The 22,734-nt window shown below is 41.2% G+C and overlaps 1 long non-coding RNA gene and 1 pseudogene across 1 annotated transcript; one reads left to right on the top strand and one right to left on the bottom strand.

The window, feature by feature from the left end:
- Positions 1-2,464: 2,464 nt before the first annotated feature.
- Positions 2,465-6,240, bottom strand: LOC148691572 (uncharacterized; annotated as a pseudogene).
- Positions 6,241-12,120: 5,880 nt separating this feature from the next.
- LOC148691571 (uncharacterized) lies at positions 12,121-13,225 on the top strand. Its single transcript, XR_015954728.1, has 3 exons — positions 12,121-12,420; positions 12,515-12,625; positions 13,088-13,225. It is a non-coding gene; the product is annotated as an uncharacterized LOC148691571 (long non-coding RNA).
- Positions 13,226-22,734: the final 9,509 nt, after the last annotated feature.

Genomic DNA, 22,734 nt, shown 5'->3' with positions numbered 1-22,734 from the left:
TAGGCTCAATTCTCACAGGGATGTAGCGTTTGTTTAAGTTCCTTCCTTCAAGCATGTTACAAAAACTAATTTTTTCTTTGTGATTACATGTGAATTCGTAAACTATAACTACAACCAAGCATAAACCAAAGAGTATATCAAACGTCCATCTATGTTTGTAACTTTCTTTAACCATCATGCAATTAAAAACCAAATCCTCATCATTGTGTTGGAAGGTGACCTACGACACAAACAAACACACAAAAACAACTCTTTTTGGGTTTTTTCAAAACAATTTTTCAAATTTTTATGATATTTTCGGATTTTTAAGTCAACACACACTAAAACACTCTAAAATGGCTTAAAAACACTTAAAAACAGCAAAGAACAAGTTTAGACATGTTAGGTGGTAAAACCCTACGAATTTCAGGCACAAATATCTCAAAACAGAATGTTACCCCCCCACACTTAAACTAAACATTGTCCTCAATGTTTTAGACACAATTAAAAACATAATACACATAACATAAAATAAGCAACAAAGGAAAGGGTTTAGGGACGCAAATCTGAGTGTGGAGCGATTCCCGAGTTCTTCCTTTGTTGATTGCATGGGTTGCCTCCCACGAAGCGCTTGCTTTAACGTCTTCCAGCCGGACGACATTCAGCTCATTCCCCATTGGAGCCCACGACATTCAATGGAATCTCCTCCACAACATGCTCGACAAAGTTCTCGTAGTAGGGTTTCAACCTATGGCCATTCACCTTGAATTCTTGTCCATTTTTCAAACTTTGTATTTGGACTGCACCATGCACAAAAACATTAGTGATAACAAATGGACCAACCCACTTAGAACGTAACTTACCGGGGAATAATCGAAGACGGGAATTGAATAGCAACACTTTCTGCCCGATTGAAAAGGTTTTGCCTCTAATCATCTTGTCATGAACGGCCTTAGTCTTCTCCTTGTAAATTCGGGCATTCTCATACGCCTCATGCCTAATCTCTTCAAGCTCGCTCAATTGTAACTTCCTATGATTTCCAGCTGCGTCCACATCCATATTGAAGGTCTTGACCGCCCAATGTGCCTTATGCTCAAGCTCTACGGGTAAATGGCACGGCTTGCCATAGACTAACCGAAACGGGGACATACCAATGGGCGTTTTGTAAGCCGTTCGATAAGCCCACAGTGCATCCTCCAAACGCAAGCTCCAATCTTTTCTATTCGGCCCAACAGTCTTTTCCAGAATTTGCTTGATTTCTCGATTTGAAACTTCTGCTTGGCCACTTGTCTGGGGGTGATAAGGTGTAGAAACCTTATGCACCACGTTGTACTTCTTGAGCAATGCCGCAATGGTGCGGTTGCAAAAATGTGACCCACCATCGCTTATGAGCACTCGAGGCATCCCAAATCTAGAGAAAATGTTAGATTTTACAAAATCTGCAACAACTCTAGAATCGTTAGTTCGGGTGGCTTTAGCTTCCACCCACTTCGACACATAATCAACGGCAAGTAAAATGTACGTAAAACCAAAAGACATAGGGAACGGACCCATAAAATCAATACCCCATACATCAAAGATTTCAACAACAAGTATTGGGGTTTGCGGCATTTGGTCTCTTTGGCCTATACTTCCGGTCTTTTGACATCTATCACATGTTAAGCAAAAAACTCTAGCATCTCTAAACAACGTAGGCCAATAAAAACCACTCTCAAGAACCTTAAACGCTGTGCGTTGTGTGCCGAAGTGTCCACCACATGCATATGTATGGCAAAAACTCAAAATGGAATTAAATTCAGATTCATGAACACAACGACGCACAATCTGATCAGGGCATATTTTCCACAAATAAGGATCGTCCCAAACATAAAAACGTGCATCCTTTTTTAATTTATCACGTTGAGCTTTGCTTAACGTGTTGGGGACTTGCTTAGACACCAGAAAATTAACCAAATCAGCATACCAAGGCTCACTTACCTGGATAGACATTAATTGCTCATCGGGAAAGGTTTCAGAAATTGGCGTTGCTTCCTCATGTATCATCCGACTTAGGTGGTCAGCCACCACATTCTCCACACCCTTCTTATCCCGAATCTCAATGTCAAACTCTTGTAAGAGCAAAAGCCATCGAATTAGTCTAGGCTTGGCCTCCTTCTTCGTGAGCAAATACTTGAGAGCTGCATGATCAGTAAAAATAATAATTTTAGTCCCAAGTAAGTATGACCGAAACTTATCTAATGCAAATACCACAGCAAGTAATTCTTTTTCAGTGGTTGAGTAATTTAATTGAGCATCATTTAATGTTCTAGATGCATAATAAATAACATAAGGTTGTTTGTCCTTTCGCTGCCCCAAAACAGCACCAATCGCATAATCCGAAGCATCGCACATCAACTCGAATGGAAGGCTCCAATCTGGAGGTGTGATAATGGGAGCCGAAGTGAGAGCCTCCTTGAGGTGCTTGAAAGCCGTGGAGCATGCATCATCAAACTCGAACGCCACCTCTTTTTGCAGCAATCGGCATAATGGCTGTGAAATCTTTGAGAAATCCTTTATGAACCGCCTATAAAAACCTGCATGACCAAGAAACGAACGAACCTCTCTAACCGAAGTTGGAGCGGGTAAGTGACGAACAAGGTCTACCTTAGATTTATCTACTTCAATGCCTTTTTCAGAAATAATATGTCCTAAAACAATACCTTGTTTAACCATGAAGTGACATTTTTCCCAATTAAGCACAAGATTAGTTTCAACACAACGGTTCAAAATCAAACTAAGATTACTCAAACAACCATCAAATGAATTACCAAACACACTGAAATCATCCATAAAAACCTCAATAATTTTCTCAACATAATCTGAAAATATGCTCATCATGCATCTTTGAAATGTAGCAGGTGCATTGCATAAACCAAATGGCATACGACGATAAGCAAATGTACCAAAGGGACATGTAAAGGTAGTATTTTCTTGATCATCCGGTGCAATAACAATTTGATTATACCCAGAATATCCATCAAGAAAACAATAAAATGAATGACCTGCTAACCTTTCCAACATTTGATCTAGGAATGGCAATGGGAAGTGGTCCTTCCTCGTGGTGGCATTTATCTTCCTATAATCCGTGCATACACGCCAACCGGTTTGGACTCGAGTGGGCACTAGTTCATTGTCTGCGTTCTCCACAACCGTCACTCCAGATTTCTTCGGCACGCATTGGATAGGCGAAACCCACTTACTATCCGAGATAGGATAGATAACTCCACAATCTAACAGCTTGATTATTTCCTTCTTCACAACTTCCATCATCGGAGGGTTAAGACGGCGTTGAGCCTCTCTAGTTGGTTTGGCCCCCTCCTCAAGAAATATATGATGCATGCATGTGGCGGGACTAATACCTTTAATATCGGCCAACGTCCAACCTAAGGCAGATTTGAACTCCTTCAAAACACGCACTAGTTTCTCCTCTTCTTGTGCCGTGCGTGATGAAGAAATGATGGCCGGTAATGTCTCCTCTTCCCCCAAGAAAATGTACTTCAAATGTCCCGGTAATGGTTTGAGATCAAGGGTAGGTGCCTGAACTATGGATGGAAGCAATTTATTAGTCGAAATGGGAATTGACTCAAATTTAGAAAACTTACCCTCGTTCCTAGGAAGTGACTCTAGGGCAGCAACCAACTCCATGCATTCCTCACTAGGATGCACGGCATGGAGTAAAGAGTGTGTGCCGTGGGTTTTCAACAATCCCCCTCCATTGGTTTTGAGTTCCATGCTTCTTGTAATGACATTTTCAAGCGCATCGTCATTCAAATCGTCGAGATATCCCTGCGCCAAAGAATCAATTATATCAATAGAAAAGCATGAATGGTCATCACTAGGGTATTTAATAGAATCAGAAAGATTAAAATTAACAACTTCCCCATCAAATTCCATGGACAAAGTTCCACTATACACATCAATCTTCGTCCGGGCCGTCTTCATGAATGGCCTTCCAAGTAGAATGGGCAACGAAGGAGCATGGTCTGATTCATCCATTTCGAGGACATAGAAATCCGCCGGGAAGACCAAATGATTAACCTGCACAAGAACATCTTCCAAAACTCCCTTTGGATAGGCGTTAGATCTATCGGCCAATTGTATTATTACCCCATCATTTTTCAATGCTCCTAAGTTCATAGATGCATAAATGGAATATGGCATAACATTTATAGAAGCACCTAAATCAAGCATGGCAGATTCAAATCTAGTATTCCCAATGACACAAGGAATGGTAAAGCTACCTGGATCCTTGCATTTGGGCGGTAGTTTGCGTTGCAAGATGGCGGACACATTCTCACCTACCTTTACCACTTCCTTAGTCGACATCCTCTTCCTAGTGGTGCAAAGCTCCTTTAAAAACTTGGCATATCTCGGGACTTGCTTTATTGCATCCAACAGGGGTATATTCACTTGAACTTTACGAAACGTCTCAAGGATGTCCTTTTCAGCTTCTTCTTTCTTCGTTTGCCTGAACCTACTAGGAAAAGGGACATTCGAAGGGAAAACATTAGTAGGAACTGAATTTAACACATTTTTACCTTTATTGGCCGAATTGGGCAGATTTGGGGCCATAGAGACTTGCGGCAAAGGTATGTCCACCTTTGCCGTGGGCAACCTTGTTTCTTCCTCTTCAATTCTTCGTTTTTCATCCTCTTCGGGGCTTGATGATGATGGTGTAGGACCTACCCCGACTTCTTTTCCACTTCTCAAAAGTATGGCCTTTGCGCTTTCGAAACCTCCCTTCGGATTTGGAATGGTGGAACTAGGGAGTTGTCCGGGATCTCGAAACTTACCTACAAACTCGGCAATCTGCCCAATTTGTTTCTCAAGTTGATCCACCCTTTTATCTTGGTTTTGCATAGCCTTCGCTTGATCTTCCTGCCCATTAGACAACTTAGTTAGTATTTTAAGAAGTGCATCATTGTCAAGAGACGTACCTGAGGCACTTGGGCCGGATTGGGCTTGATTTTGGGGTGGGCCGTAGGGTTTGGGAAAGAACCCCGGGGGTTGTTGCCTAAAGCCTCCTTGGTTCTGAGGTTGCTGGGAATCCCTCCACTTGAAATTTGGGTGGTCTCGCCACCCCGGATTATACGTGTTGGAGTACGGATCATGTCTTGACTGATTTTGGCTTTGAAAACCAATGGCATTCGCACTCTCCCATCCGCCATTCTCAATGAGTTGAGGACACTTTTCAGAGGCATGTCCTTGGATAGAACATACGCCACATACCACAGGTCCTTGCATCTTCATTCCCTCAGCCATCTGTGATACAATAGAAGTAAGGTTAGCCAATTATGAATGAAGATCGGACGTTGAACTTACCTCATGTACTTGGTGCCGTGGGGGTCCTCTTTGGCCTACTCCCTCATACTGTTGAGCATTCAATGCTCGGTTCGCAATCAAGACCTTGGCCGCCATGGGTGTCTTGTCCACCAATGCTCCACCCGCCGATGCGTCAAGCATTTGTCGTTCAATTGGCAGGAGCCCCTCGTAGAAGTATTGCAGAAGCAACTCCTCCTTCATCTGGTGCTGTGGACAAGAAGCAACAAGAGATTTAAAACGTTCGTAATACGTAGGAAAAGACTCACCATCTTCTTGCTGTATACCACTTATCCTTTTTCGTAAAAGGATGATTCGAGAAGTTGGGAAAAACTTCTCCAGAAAGGCCCTCTTCATGCTCTCCCACGATGTGACGGTTCCGGGAGCTAACTCATATAACCAATCTTTGGCTTTATCCATCAAAGAAAATGGAAAAGCCTTCATCTTCAATATGCTTCCATCGACGTTGACGGGAGTCATACTAGAGCAAACTACTTCAAATTCTTTCAAATGTTTGTTAGGATCTTCCATGGACAAGCCATGGTATTTAGGAATATGATGAAGTAAACTTGACTTTAATTCAAACTCATCCGTCTTACCTTGGGCAGGTGGAGGGTATTGAATGCACAAGGGTGCGGCATTATCCAAACCTGAGGCGGAAAGCTCCTTGAGTGTACGGTTGTCCACCGCCATGCCTTGGATTTCTTCAAATATCCCTGCCGTGGGTTCCTCAAAGATCCCTGCCGTGGGTTCTTCTTCCTCTTCTAGGCCTTGTTCGTCAAGCTCAGGTTCCGAGCTTGGCGGATTTGATTCGTGATGCTTCTTCCTTCGTCTCAAAGTCCTCTCAAAGTCACTGTCAAAGTCCGAGATACGCTCACAAATCGGTTGAGAACTCTGAGTCATGCACTAGTACCTAAAACAAGGAAAACGAAACAAAATCAGAAACTTTAACAAAATAAATAAATAAACAAAAATTAAACAATCCAAAGGATTAGCAAAGTTGCTAATCCCCGGCAACGGCGCCAAAAATTTGATGCGAACTAAGTAAGCACACAAATTAAAACCCTCTTGTGACAATTGTAGTAAAGATGCAAGTAGGGATCGTTCTAGACCGGGGATTAGGAGGGATTACTAAATCACTTGGACACTGACTCAAAAACGTAAAACAAACGTTAAAAACACTAAACTAGACTCAAAGAATGCAAAATACTTATAAACACAAATTAAGACACTTTCTAACTAAATTAGACACTAAGGTAAAGGGGGATTGTAGTTTTGACGAAATTAAACTAAATGCAACGATTGTAATTTAAAGGCAGAATGTAAATATGAATGTGATGAAATATGGAATGAATGCTAGCTAGAAGGTTCTTCTCCACACACGTCACACTTGCATACAAAATGACTTTTAGTTGGTCTTTCGATAAATTATGAAACTCAACACCCCGGGTTAATTAGGTCCGCTTAAATTAACCGTCAAGTTCTCCTTAAGTTAATGAATTGGATGGGTTAGCGCAACGCAATTCAAAACATTCTCCAAAAGTCCTTTACGTGAAAAGCACAATAAAGATACAATCAAAGATCATTAAGCATCATGAAAACTATAAGTGTTGACGAGGCATTCGTTACTATGATGAGCATGAAACTAGTGCCAAGAATTCATTTAACGCGATTGTTTATAAGCAACCTCCACTACTTGTGAATATAAGTTCATAACTATTAGGTGAAATTCACTTATATTCTAGCGTCATATTCATGCATGAAAATTAAGCGTGCACTCTCAATCAACATACATAAATAAGTTATCGATCAAGCAGTTAAACAAATTGAATTCACAACTTATGAAATTCCAACCAAATATAATCAATTCATATTGCAAGCATAAACATGGTTTCGAATCACCCCCTAGCTAACTAGGGGGATTTAGCCTCTCATGCTCACAACAAGAAAAATAAAATTGAATTTAAACATAAAGAACAAAGGATGGATTACACCTAGAACGCCCAACGAATCCACTTGAATTTCTGCGCGTCTAAGTCCTCTTTCCTCTTCTCCTTGCTGCGACAGTTTGGTTATGGGTGGTTTTTGGATGGTTTTCTGGGTTAGGGATAGATTTACGGTGGTTTAGGGATGCGGCAAGGCTATGGGGTGGTGTGTGAAGGTTTGTATGGTGGTGGAAAATGGTGGAGATAGGCTGCGGCTGTGAAGGGGAGTAAAAAAAACTGGAATTGGCTGCACAGTTTTTTTTGGGAAAATATATATGCGGCTGTTTGTTTGATAATGGGAGAATATTGTAATGGTGGCTGCGGGATATTTAGAATTATGGGATGGTGCTGCTGTGATGGAGAAAAGGTGAATGGTGCGGCTGTTAGTGGCTGAATGAAAAATAATGGAATGGGAAAAGGGTGCTGCGGCTGTTAGGGTGATAATCTGTGGAATGTGGCTTGCGGCTGTGATTATTTGGTGATGGAATGTCACGGTAATAATGGGAATTAGGGTTAATAGGGTTATGGTAGAATGCACGGTTTGGATGAATTATCTTCAATGAATGGGGGATCTTGCGGCTGTTTTATGGGATTTTAAGTTTATGGTGGCTGAATGTGTATGCACAGTTTTTTGGGGAGTAATAAGAGAGAATGGTGGCTGATTATGGTGTATGAATGAATTAGGGTGAGAGGTGCGGCTAGGGTTATATTAGGAGAAGAAATAGGGTTTAAGTGAATGACAATGGACCTAAATACCCCCCCTTGCACGGCAAGGGAAGGAAAGAAAGGCTTGGGCACGGCAAAGGGTTGTGTTTGGGCTAGTGCCTTCGTTTTGTGTCCTAAAGCGCCTACAAGGACTTCGAAGTGGCTAGAAAATGCGGACGTTTAAGATTAGGAAAGGTTACCAAAACGGGAAACTTAGGGAACTTTCCTACTTCAAGTAGGAAACCTTGCTTGAGTAGGATTCTTCATTTTGGTAAGAATTCATCGTTGGCGTAGGAATTCGTCGTTTCTTCAAGTCTTCAACTCATTCATTCCTCTTTCGCTCCAAAAGACTCCAATTTGCATCTTCTTGCACACTTTGGCCTTATAATCTGAAAATACACAAAAGTGGCCTTAAACACTAAAACAACAAAGTAAACACAACATAAATGCACGAGAACAAGCTAATTAAGTCGCATGAATATGCTCCTATCATTTTTCTAGCGATTTCTGATTATTTTAAGATCTGGGTTTAATGATTTTAGATGGGGATCAAGTATAATACGTGTGTAGAGGTTCTTCTTTTAATTGCTATGTGTGTAGCAGCTTTGTTCAGTTAGATATCTAATTGTTGATTATCAGTTAGGATTTTGAGGATCCAAATATCAATTCTTTGCGGGTTTGATTTGTCAAGAGTTTTGTTTTTATTTTTTTATTTTTTAGTTTTCATCTACTAATTGGTTTTAGGGATCGGAGCTTGGGGTAGCACCCTTCTCCACAAGTAGTTTTTAACTTTTTATATGTTTAAGTTTTTTAATATAAATTTTGAGTCATGTTTCATTCTTAAGCCGTGGTTTTCTTTACTTTGCAGTTGCAGTTTCTATTTTCTATTTGCACAAAGAACTTTGAGACATGGTATAACTTCTTCAGGTGTGTGCTCTGTATATTTCTCAAATTTAGATTTCTCAAATCACTATTGTTTATTAGATTTTCTTTCGATCTAATTCCAATTGAGTACAATTTCAAACTTGAATTTACATTCGATTTTGATTTACATGTCCTAATTTTTTTGAAGAAATTTAGAGATGAAAGTATTCAAGTTAGAGACTCTGAGTTCAGATTTCTTCAAATTCAGTAGACTCATTTGTTGGAGTAATTTTTCAGTGTGCCGGGAACACCATGCCACGTGGTGTTCCCTCACACATAAAAATTCAAATTTTGAATATACTTCAATTTTTTATTTCAAAATTTGAATTTTTATGTGTGAGGGAACACCACGTGGCATGGTGTTCCCGGCACACCTAAAAATTTCTCCATTTGTTGCCCCTCTCTCCTCTCTTTCTCTCTCTTAATCTCAATACTATTTCTCTCTCTTAAATTCAATATTATTTATTAGTTGAAGTTGACGGATCTTTTGTACCTTTTAATGTTGCGGTTCAGATCAATTCCGGAAGGATTCCAATCTGGCAAAAGTCTAAGGTACCTTTTATATTTTGACAGCAAGATCCCTTTGCTTATCAGCATTTTCAAACATGTTTGTGATCCTTTCATTTATGTCTGAGATATATTTCTATACAATGAGTCCGTCTGCTGCTGGTGAGCTAAATTAAAAAATTAGTACTAGACTGTGACATAGTTATATTAATGGATCCCTAATTCTAATAAATTAGAGATTCTCAACCCTGATATGATTTTGGTGTTTTCATTTTGTTCGTCACATTTAGTTGTTCTTGCCTAATTGTTATTTAATTAGTTTTGTTTTTTAACTTTGGATAGGTTCTGTTTCAGATTTTGTGTATCTCATTTTGGAAGTGATTGATAGATGCTCTGTAAGAGCAACTCCAGCGTTGGAGCCCTCCTCCCCTGGCAGTACACTATTCAATCCACCTAATGAACAGTAATTGCCCTTAATAAACAGTAAGTAGCCCTGGCAATAGAATTTGCATCTCCACCGTTACACTTCAATAGCCCTGGCAATAGGCAATAAAATATTAGCATTTTTTTTATTTATAAAATAATACAAAATAATTTTAATTGTAATATCGAATCAGATTTTTAATCGTTCTCGTTGCGCCACATGTCATTATCCGAAGTATTATTAAATAATACAAAATAATACAATTATTGGTGATGGATTTCTGATAAGATTATTAACCAATCACGTCGCGCCACATGTCATAATCTGTTCACAATCTTTGAGGATAGATTTCCATCAGATTTTTAACGAATGACCGCATGCCACGTGTCATAATCTGTTCACAATCTTTGAGGATAGATTTCCATCAGATTTGTAACGAATGACGGCATGCCACGTGGCATTATGCACAACCTAATCCTTTCTGAATCCTCTATATAATTCACCATCCATCTTCACAAATCTCACACCAAAATTCTCAAGATCTCTATCATTAATCATAGTTTCTGCTTCCTTATTCACAAAAATCTATATCATTATTCATAGTTTATGTTTCTTTCTTTCAATGTCTTCTTCTTCTTCCTCAAGGATGATGTGGGAATTCAATCAGGAAGAGGAAGAATTGTTTAACGAATCAGAAGCAATGTTCAATCACCAGGGGGTAAGAAATGAGAGGGAAAATGATGAGGAGCGTCAAATGAGAGATGACGAAGTAAGAAAGGGCAGAGCCTCACATTCCCGTCGAGTCATTCAAGCTGCGGCTCAGATTTGCAGGCCCAGCCGTTCCGGAAACCTTGATAGAAGCAGGCAACGACGAGGTATGGAACTTTTGGATGATTATTTTGTTCCTGATAGTGCATTCCCTGATACGTACTTTAGACGTCGTTTTAAAATGGAACGACATTTGTTCAACAAAATCATGATTGCTGTTTGCAATCATGATTCTTATTTTGTGCAAAAAAAAAAGATGCTTTTGGTGCTATGGGTCTGCTGCCTGAGCAAAAAATTACTGCTGCCTTGCGGATGCTTGCATATGGAGCATCTGCAGACCAAGTGGATGAGATAACGAGGATAGGGCAATCAACCATTCTTGAGTCCCTGATGATATTTTGCGGAGCAATCGAATCTATGTACACCGCTGAGTACCTCCGCAAACCTACACACATGGACTTGGAGCGGCTGTTGAAGAAGGCGGAGATGCGTGGCTTTCCTGGGATGATTGGAAGCATTGATTGTATGCACTGGACGTGGAAAAACTGTCCAAGTGCATGGCAAGGCGCTTACGGGGATAGAAAATGAGCAAAAAGTATCATTCTGGAGGCGGTGGCATCGTTTGATACATGGATTTGGCACGCCTTTTTCGGGGTCCCGGGAGCTCAAAACGACATCAACGTTCTTGCCCAATCCCCAGTGTTCAACGATGTCTTGCAAGGAAAGGCACCAAAAGTTACGTATGAGGTCAACGGACGTATGTACGACGGGCCATACTACCTAGCTGACGACATCTACCCGCGCTGGTCAACATTTGTCAAAACAGTGCCATGTCCGCGGAGTGCAAAGGAAAAACACTTTGCAAGCTGTCAAGAGGGGGTGCAGGAAGGATGTGGAGCGTTGTTTCAGTATCCTCCAAGCTCGCTGGGCGATCGTCAGAGGTGCTGCCAGATTGTTTGATGTAGAGTCGCTTCGATCCATCATGATGACGTGCATCATTCTTCACAACATGATTGTGGAAGATGAGTACGATTATGAAGCTGTTGATGAATATGAGCCAGACCCGATGAACAATTTAAGAACACGTATATATTGTGCTCATGACGCCACCGATGAGCCCGTGCAACATGAGCCATTACAAAGGGATGGACGTTACAATGAAAGGCTCATTCAACGATATACTGCATTTCAAATGCCAGACATGCACAATGCCCGACAAATTGACTTGATAGAGCACAAGTGGGCATTGAAACAAGTTGAAGATAATTAAGTTCATTTAGTGTGTTTTTTTGAATTTGGTATGTTTATGTTATTTTATTTGGTGTGTTTTATTATTTGGTATGTTTATGTAATTTTTTTATGTTTATGTTTATGTAATTCTTAGTATATGTAATTCTTAGTATGTTTATGTTTATGTTTATGTAATTCTTAGTATGTTTATGTTTATGTTTATGTAATTCTTAGTGTGACATCCCGTCCCGGAATTATCGGAAACGTACGTGTGAAATTACCATTTTACCCCTAGTTTGTTTTTGTTATGTTTTTGGTTGTTTTGTGTGGTGTTGGACCACACACACACACACACCCTATCCCTATCCCTCTCACTGTCATTCCCTGTCTCTCTCTCTCTTTCCCGTGCTCCCTACCCCCTTCTTTTTCACCATATACGTACGGACCAAACCCAAAACCACCAAATCTTTGCAAATCGAAGGAACCAAGGACACCATCGAGCTCGTGAGGCTGTGAGGAGCACTGTGGTACCATTTTCAGGTAGGGAAACCACCATTTTCACGTCGATTCGAGGTTTTCCGATTTGAGCACTATTCATGCAAACTTATTCTAGCTTGTTTTTGGACGTTTGAAGCTTGTAGTTGTGTTTGTGAGGTTCCCAGGAGCTTGGGAGTGCTTCGTTGGACAAATTTGGACGTCGGGAAAGCTTGGTTCGAAGTTGACCGAGTTTTGGAGTTTTGGACAGGTGAATTCTCGTAGATTTTAGCCTTTAAAACTTGTTTAGACGTGTTCTACTAGTTCTAAGGGTTAAAATGGTGCAAAAATCATGAAAAACGGTTGAAAAACGAGCGAGAAAACCCAAGTTGCAGGTTTTCCGGCGACGGCGCCGGCGACGGGGACTGACCGGAGAAGAAACAGGAATATTTCGTTTAGGTTTAACGGAATATTCCGTTGGTTTAACGGAATATTCCTGACGGCGTGCATGGCACGTGGCCGCGCGTGGGGGCGCGTGGGTCTGTGCCTATTTTGGCGCGTGGGGGCGCGTGAAAGGTCCAAAAATTATTTTAAAAATATGGTTGTGATCCTGAGGTTGTGTAGATCACGTTGGTATATTCATTTGTCCATTTTGAGCAATGTATGAGAAGTTATTTTGAACGGACGGTTATGTACTTTAAAGTTAACGTTTTTATAGTTAATTCGCATATAGGTGACACGTATCCCGAGGACGAGCGTGCACACTCGAGGCAGGGGGGCTACGACCCTTCCACATACCAGTGAGTGGGCTTTTGTTTCCGTATACACCTATATACATATAAATTCCCAGAAATTAGTATAAATGCTTCGCTATATGCCGTTCTTTTTATATAATTGGTGGTTATGCATGATTAGTAGCATATACGTTTAATTATATATTTAATTATGCATATGTCATATATATATATATATGTTGGTGCTGTGGAGGCATAGGTAAGTGCCAGGTAAGCGTTATTTAACAATTGCATTAAATAGTGGTTAGAGATGCTTAGAGAGCTCATAACCTGCACCCCCGGTGTTAGTGCTCCCGCCCAGAGTAGGGCACAGTCCTTCACGTGTTGTTCACCTCCCGCACCACATGCTCAGCTTGAATCTAAGTTAGGTGCACAGTCCTGTCGTGCAGACCACTATCGGTGGTTCCGACTCGTAGGTGACCCGCGATTATTCGCACAGCCTTCACGTGATCGTAGCACTAGAGCGTTCATATGTATTACACCCAGGCCTGTCGTACAGACCACTATAGGTGGTTCCGACTCGTGGGCAGGTTTAGTGATTGAGTTTGAGATTTGAGCTCTAGATTCAGCCGTACAGGTCACTTAGGGGACTCCGGCTGCCAGATGATTATGCTATTGATGTGATTTATACCTGAGCACTTGCATGTTATTATGAGGCTTTGAGCATGACGACATACCTTTAAGCATGTTGGCATACCCTTGAGCATACTTGGCATATTTATACCTACGTATATATGTTTATTTTTCTGGGAAGTATACAGGTTTTACGGCGAGGGGTTAGAATGTATTTTATGAAATGGTTTTCAAAGAATTTGTTTTTGCCCACTCACGCTTTTGTTTTGCGTCCCTCCAGGTTCTAGTAACTTAGCGGGTTCGGTGGTTTTCCCAGAGGACGTCCCATCATTTCTGACAGACACTCACCTATGTAGGGTCACCTTCGGGTGCACTATTGTTGTATCGTTTTTTTGGACTGCTATAGGCTTTAGGCTCTGAATTCAGCGACTTACTTACGCTAGCACATACTTTATCACATTATATTTGCTAGTTTTAATTTGTTCGTACTTTGATATTACTGTTTTTAGCTTCCGCACTGTGCACATGGCTACGTCACTTCCACGTGACGGCCAGCATGCCCTGACCTCGGTTGGGGTGTGTCAGTTTGGTATCAGAGCTTAGGGTTGGCAGTCATGTGTCTTTTGTGAGTATTCTAATGGTTTTGGTGCCTTCTGCCAGAATTATGCCGCCTCGTCGGGAACCACGCCGTTCAGATGAGTCCAGTTTCCCCGATATCACTCAGTTGGGGGAAGCTATTGCTACCGCTATCCAGGCAGCTATCCGCCCTCCCCAGAGGACTCCTCTGGAGACTATGTACAATCTGAAATTGGATAAGTTCCACAGTCACGAGGGGCACGAGGGCGCAGAGCGTTGGTTAGAGCATATTGAGAAGACTTTCCGAGTGTTGAACAATCAGGGGAATCTTCCTATTGAGAGGTGGGTCGAGACGACCTCATGGTTTCTGGGTACGGAGTCTGCATCCTGGTGGGAGCAGGAGCTTCGTAGTTTGACTACAGCCGAGAAGACTGACTGGAATGTTTTCATTAGGTTATTTAAGAGGAGATTTGTGCCCCCCAAGTAGATCGATCGCAAGAAACAGGAATTCACTGAGTTGAAACAGCAGAAGATGACTGCGAACGAGTACTATCGGAAGTTCACCGACTTGTCTCGCTACCACCCTGAGATTGCTAGTAAACCAGCAGAGATGCTTCGTCGTTTTCGCATCGGCACTAAGAAGAAGTGGCGTTCTGATAGAAGCATATTTATGCGCCTTAGTTAGCTAGTTCTTATGCATTTTTGTTATGTTTTCTTCCTTAAAGTAGTCTTTTAAGCTACTTTCATGTGTTTTCAGGTTTAAAGGACATATTACATGAAATGATGCAATTTGGAGCTTTTGGAGCAAAACTGAGCTGGAATGTGGTGTATGTAAATGGAGCACGAGGAATGAACATGGTTGAAGGTCAAAGGAGTTCAAGAAATGAAGAAATGAAAGTGAAGAGCAAAGAAGTCGGAATTGGCAACCAAAGTTTCTAAAGTTGGAAGTTTCTATTCTTGGAGGTTTCCATTGTCGTGAGTTTCTATTCTTGGCTTTGGGCTTTTAGAGCACCTAAACCCTAACCTTAGCCCATTTTAGAGCCATTGCCGTGGGCTTTAGCCCAAGTCCTTTCCCTTGCCATGCAAGGGGGGGCATTTTAGGCCCAAATCCATGCATTAAGCCCTTCACCCTAATTCTTCCTCCTAATCCATGCATCCACATTCACCTAAATAAACCCTAAACTACATCCACTAAACCATCCATCCACCATAATTCCCATTATTGCCGTCCCCCCCCCCCCCCACCATTCCATTCACACTTAAATGCCCATTATCCCATTTTTTTAGCTTTTAATTCCACACCATCCCATTATCATTTCCTAATCCATGCATCCACATTCACCTAAATAAACCCTAAACTACATCCACTAAACCATCCATCCACCATAATTTCCACCATCCACACCTTTTCCCTTCCACCAAATACCTTAAACAAACATCCATTAACACCCATTCTCTTCCTATAAATACCCATTCATTCCATTCACCAAAGCATCTCATTTTCCATTGCAATACACAAACACTTCTCCTTCCATTTCATACCATCACACAACCTATCCTTAAACCTTGTGCTACAACAACGAGGAAGAGAAGAGTGCCTAAACGTTCATACAATTCAAGTTTGAGTTGTTGGAATGTTTAGGTGTTTCTTTGATTTCAAAGTTTCATTTTAATTCTCTTTGTTTTGTACGTATAAGGAATGGAAGAGAAGAGTGCTTAAACGTTCATACAATTCAAGTTTTGAGTTGTTGGAATGTTTAGGTGTTTCTTTGATTTCAAAGGTATGAGGAACTAAACCCCCTTTAGCTAGGGGGTGATTCGAAACTATGTTTATATTTGCAATATGAATTGATTAACTTTCGTTGGAATTTCATAAGTTGTGGATTCAATTTGTTTAACCGTTTGATTGATAACTTATTTATGAATGTTTATTAAGAATGCGCGCTTAATTTTCATGCATAAATATGACGCTAGATATAAGTGATTTTCACCTAATCGTTATGAACTTATATTCACAAGTAGTGGAGGTTGCTTATAAACAATCGTGTTAAATGAATTCTTGGCACGAGTTTCATGCTCATCATAGTAACGAATGCCTCGTCAACACTTATAGTTTTCATAATACTTAATGATCTTTGATTGTATCTTTATTGTGCTGTTCACGTAAAGGACTTTTGGAGAATGTTGTGAATTGCGTTGCGCAAACCCATCCAATTCATTAACTTAAGGAAAACTTGACGGTTAATTTAAGCGGACCTAATTAATCCGGAGTGTTGAGTTTCATAATTTATCGAAAGACCAACTGAGAATCAATCTTGTATGCAAGTATAACATGTGTGGAGAAGAACCCCTTAGCTAGCCTTCATTCCATTCATTCCATCACAAATTCATATTTACATTCCGCTTAGTTTGTTACTTTGTTTTGTTATTTCAATTTTCGTCAAATCAAAACTTTTCCCCCCCCCTTTTACTTTCTTGTTCTTTAGTGCTCAGAATCTGTTTAGTTTATGTTTTAAAGTATTTTGAATCAAGCCATAATCTTAAATTCGTCCAAAATTAGTTTTGAGTCTTTTGGTTTGTCTTAATGTTTTAAATTTTAGTTTTGCATTCTTTGAGTCTAGTTTAGTGTTTTATATTGTTTTTACGTTCTTAAGTCAATTTAGAAGGTTTTAGCAAGCCCTCCTAATCCCCGGTCTAGAACGATCCCTCACTTATCCATTCTACTACAATTGTCAAACGAGGGTTTAATTTGAGTGTCAAGTAATTATCACATCAAATTTTGGCGCCGTTGCCGGGGATTAGCAACTTTGCTAATCCTTTGTCTTTATGTTTATTTTTTTTATTTTTTGTTTTTCGTGCATTCTTATTTCAGATTCTTAGTTTGTTTGTTTTCTTGTTTTTCAGGTACTGTGTATGACTCGTAGCTCTCGGCCTATTATAGAGAACATCTCCGACTTTGACGGTGATTTTGAACGCACTTTGAGGAGAACGAGGAGTCAACAAGAGCCACCATAACCTAGGCTTAAAGAGGAAGAAGTAGGTATAGAAGAAAAGCCCACGGATCAGATTTTTGAAGAAGAACAAGCCATGGCAGCAGATAATAGAACCATCAAGGAGCTTTCGGCCTCGGGTTTGGATAATGCATTGCCTCTTTGTATCCAATACCCCACGGCTGCAGAGGGAACGACTGAGGTGTTTGAACTCAAATCCAGTTTGTTACACCATATTCCGAAGTTCCATGGCTTGTCTATGGAAGACCCCAACAAACACTTGAAGGAGTTCGAGGTGGTTTGTTCGAGCATGACCCCCGTCACTGTGGATGGGAGTATATTGAAGATGAAGGCCTTTCCCTTTTCACTTATGGACAAGGCCAAAGATTGGCTCTATGAACTAGCCCCGGGAACTGTGACTTCGTGGGAGAGTATGAAGCGTGCTTTCTTGGAGAAATTCTTCCCTACTTCGAGAGTGATTCTCCTACGGAAGAAAATTAGTGGTATTCAACAAAATCATGGTGAGACATTCCCGGCTTATCATGAGCGCTTCAAGGGCCTTGTAGCTTCATGTCCTCAACATCAAATGAAGGAGGAACTTCTCCTTCAATATTTCTATGAGGGCCTCCTTCCTATCGAACGTCAAATGCTTGATGCCTCAGCGGGAGGAGCATTGGTGGACAAAACACCAAGGGATGCCAAGATTCTCATAGCCAACCGAGCGCTCAACGCTCAACAATATGAAGGAGTGGGCCAAAGGGAAGCCCCACGACAACAAAGTGTAAATGAGGTGAGTGCTATTTCTGAAATTCAATCACAACTTGCTAATCTTACTTCTCTTGTTTCTCAGGTTGTGATTGGTCCAAAAGCACAAGAACACCAAGTTTGTGGCGTGTGCTCAATTCAAGGGCATCCATCTGACAAGTGCCCTCAACTAATCGAGAATGGTGCGTGGGAATCTGCCAATGCAATTGGTTTCCAAGGACAAAATCAAAACAACCCATACTCGAACACTTACAATGCCGGATGGAGGGACCATCCAAACTTCAAATGGAGGGAGCCACAACAAGCTGCCCAACAAGGAGGATTTAGGCCAAACCCCCCTGGTTTTTATTCCAAGTCGTATGCACCCCAACAATCCCAACAACCTTCGACATCATCTCATTCAGGTACGTCCTTGGAAAGTAATCAAGCTATGCAATTACTAACCTCTATTTCGCAGGGGTTGCAAAATCAAAACAACCGGATAGAAAATAACGAGAAGGAGATGATGGATATGAAGAAACAAATAGGGCAGATTTCTGAGTTCCTTGGACAGATTAGAGATAAAGGAAAGCTTCCTAGCTCAACCACAGTCAATCCAAAGGGAGGATTCGAATCCGCCAAGGCCATCACCCTAAGGGGTGGAAAAGAAGTTGGGACCGAGCCAAACAATTCCAAATCTGCCCAGGAAGTAGATGACGAGACGACACAACCTAAGGAAGTGTCTAGCTCACCCAGGGAAAGAGTGAAAAACCCAATGCCGCAGGCCTCCAATCACCCTAACTCGGCCAAATCAGGTAATTTAAGTTCAAATTCATGTACTTCACGTCCTAATCTGCCCAATGTACCTTTTCCTCGCAGGTTCATGCAAGAAAAAAAGGAAGAAAGCGAGAAGGACATTCTTGAAACGTTCCGGAAGGTGCAAGTGAACATACCGCTTCTCGATGCAATCAAACAGGTTCCAAAGTATGCTAAATTCCTCAAGGACCTATGTAATACAAAGAGAAGAAGGGCAAACAAAGAGGTAGTGAAGGTAAGCGAGAATGTGTCCGCTGTTTTGCAACGTAAACTACCTACCAAGTGCAAAGACCCCGGTAGTTTCACGATTCCTTGTTTGATTGGACATAATCGTTTTGAACATGCCATGCTTGATTTAGGTGCATCCATAAATGTCATGCCTTATTCCATTTATGCATCAATGAACCTTGGTGAGTTAAAACAAGATGGCGTTATAATTCAATTGGCCGATCGTTCTAACGCTTATCCCAAGGGAGTCCTTGAGGATGTTTTAGTGCAGGTCAATCACCTTATTTTCCCCGCAGATTTCTATGTTTTAGACATGGAGGATTCAAGCCATGCTCCATCATTGCCAATCTTGCTAGGCCGTCCCTTCATGAAAACAGCAAGAACAAAGATTGATGTGTATACGGGAACATTGACCATGGAGTTTGATGGGGACATTATTCATTTTAATCTTTCTGAAACCATTAAACATCCAATTGAGGACCATTCTTGTTTTGCTATTGATATTGTTGATTCTTTGGCACAGGTGCATTTGGATCAAATGAACGAAGATGCACTTGAGGTAGCCTTAGTCCACGGCATAGGAACAAGAAATAAGTGTGAGGGAGTCTTGGCAACCCACGGCATGCAATCTGACCATATTGCCGTGCCCCCTTGTGATGAAGTACTTGAAATGGTCGCTGCCCTCGAGTCATTGCCCTTCCACTCTGGTAAGTCTCCAATCTCACTTTTAGATTCGATTTTGACTGACAAGTTACTTCCATCAACTGAGCAGCCACCTACACTTGAGTTAAAGCCATTACCTAGTCACTTGAAGTATGTGTTCTTGGGCCAAGATCAAACGCTACCCGTCATCATTTCAAACTTACTCACGGCTCAAGAAGAAGACAAGTTGATAAGGGTGTTAAAAGAGCACAAATCTGCCATTGGATGGACTTTGGCGGATATCAAAGGCATTAGTCCCACCACGTGCATGCATCGCATCCTTTTGGAGGAGGAAGCCAAGCCATCTCGTGAAGCTCAACGTCGCCTTAATCCACCTATGATGGAAGTAGTAAAAAAGGAGGTTATAAAATTACTTGATTGTGGTGTTATATATCCTATTTCTGATAGTCGTTGGGTGTCACCTGTGCAGGTTGTTCCAAAGAAGTCTGGCGTCACAGTGGTGAAGAATGAAGAACAAGAGCTTGTCCCCACTCGTGTTGTGACTGGTTGGCGTGTTTGCATTGATTACAGGAAGTTAAATGCCATGACAAGGAAGGATCACTTTCCATTACCATTCCTCGACCAAATGTTGGAAAGGTTAGCCGGTTATGAATTTTATTGCTTTCTTGATGGATATTCCGGATATAACCAGATTGTGATCGCTCCGGAGGACCAAGAGAAGACAACATTTATGTGCCCCTTTGGCACTTTTGCATATAGACGCATGCCATTTGGCTTGTGCAATGCTCCGGCGACGTTTCAACGATGCATGGTGAGTATATTCTCTGATTATGTGGAGAAGATTATTGAGATATTCATGGATGATTTTAGCGTGTTTGGCAATTCATTTGATCATTGCTTGAATAATCTGACTTTAATCTTGAAACGTTGTGTTGAAACTAATCTTGTACTTAATTGGGAAAAATGCCACTTCATGGTTAAGCAAGGTATTGTTCTAAGCCATATCATTTCCGAAAAAGGCATTGAAGTAGATAAATCTAAGGTAGACCTTGTTCGCCACTTACCCTCTCCAACTTCGGTTAGAGAGGTACGTTCGTTTCTTGGCCATGCAGGGTTCTATAGGCGTTTTATCAAGGACTTCTCCAAGATGTCCAACCCTCTTTGCCGATTGCTTCAAAAAGATGTGCCATTCAAGTTTGATGAAGAGTGTAATTCGGCATTTAACCAACTCAAGGAGAAGCTAGTCTCGGCCCCCATTATTGTACCTCCAGATTGGAGCCTTCCATTCGAGCTCATGTGTGATGCATCCGACTATGCATTAGGAGCTGTTCTAGGACAAAGAAGAGACAAGCGGCCGCATGTCATATACTATGCCTCTCGGACTCTCAATGATGCCCAATTGAACTACTCCACGACTGAAAAAGAACTTCTAGCTGTGGTTTTTGCTTTAGATAAATTCCGTTCATATTTAATTGGTACTAAAGTAATCGTTTATTCTGATCATGCAGCTTTGAGGTACTTGCTCACGAAAAAGGAAGCAAAACCGAGGCTTATCCGTTGGATTCTTCTTCTTCAAGAATTTGATATTGAAATCAGGGATAAGAAAGGAAGCGAGAATGTAGTGGCTGACCATTTAAGCCGAATGATCCACGAGGAGAATGAACATGCCGTACCTATCCCTGAAACTTTTCCCGATGAGCAGCTGCTATCTATTGAGGTAAGTGAACCATGGTATGCAGATTTAGTGAATTACTTGGTGGCTAAACAATTTCCAAATGAGCTCAATAGGCACCAACGTGACAAACTTAGGCATGATGCACGGTTTTATGTATGGGATGATCCGTACTTATGGAAATTTTGTCCCGATCAGATTATACGTCATTGTGTGCATGATTCTGAATGTCATTCAATTTTGAGTTTTTGTCATACATATGCATGTGGAGGGCACTTTGGCACACAACGCACGGCCCTCAAAGTGTTACAATGTGGATTTTATTAGCCTAGTATTTTTAAGGATGCTAGAACGTTTTGCCTAACATGTGATAAATGCCAAAGAATGGGTGGTATTAGTGCAAGAGACCAAATGCCGCAGGTTTCTATCCTAAATGTTGAAATTTTTTATGTTTGGCGTATTGACTTTATGGGTCCCTTTCCATCATCTTATGGTTTCACTTATATCTTGCTAACCGTTGATTATGTTTCTAAATGGGTGGAAGCAAAAGCCACCCGTACTAACGATTCTAAGGTGGTTGCAGATTTCGTGAAAACTAACATTTTTGCTAGGTTTGGAATGCCGAGAGTAATCATAAGTGATGGAGGGTCTCATTTTTGCAACCGGACCATTGAGGCATTATTGAGGAAATACAGTGTCAACCATAGGGTTTCTACACCTTACCATCCTCAAACAAATGGCCAAGCCGAGGTTTCCAATCGAGAGATCAAGCAAATCCTAGAAAAGACCGTTGGGCCAACAAGAAAGGATTGGAGTTTACGGTTAGATGATGCACTTTGGGCGTATCGTACGGCATACAAAACCCCCATTGGGATGTCCCCTTTTTGACTTGTCTATGGCAAGGCGTGCCATCTTCCCGTGGAGTTGGAGCATAAAGCTCTTTGGGCCGTCAAGAAGTTCAACATGCACTTAGATGAAGCGGGAAGCCATAGGAAATTCCAATTGAATGAGCTTGATAAAATACGGCACGAGGCGTACGAGAATGCAAGCATTTACAAGCAAAAGACCAAAGCTTTCCATGACAACATGATCCGTGGGAAATCCTTCTCCATTGGGCAGAAAGTGCTATTGTTCAATTCCCGTTTACGTTTGTTTCCCGGTAAGTTACGTTCTAAGTGGATTGGACCGTTTGTTATTACTAATGTTTTTGTTCATGGTGCAGTCCAAATCCAGAGCTTGAAAACGGGACAGGAATTTAAGGTGAACGGGCATCGTTTGAAGGCCTATTATGAGAACTTTGTGGAGCACACCGTGGATGACACCC

This window comes from Pyrus communis, chromosome 13 (genome assembly GCF_041283825.1).
Source record: "Pyrus communis isolate YQ-2024b chromosome 13, ASM4128382v1, whole genome shotgun sequence".
NCBI lineage: Eukaryota > Viridiplantae > Streptophyta > Magnoliopsida > Rosales > Rosaceae > Pyrus > Pyrus communis.
The sequence above is the reverse complement of the archived record's forward strand: the minus strand, read 5'-3'. Positions and strand labels throughout refer to the sequence as shown.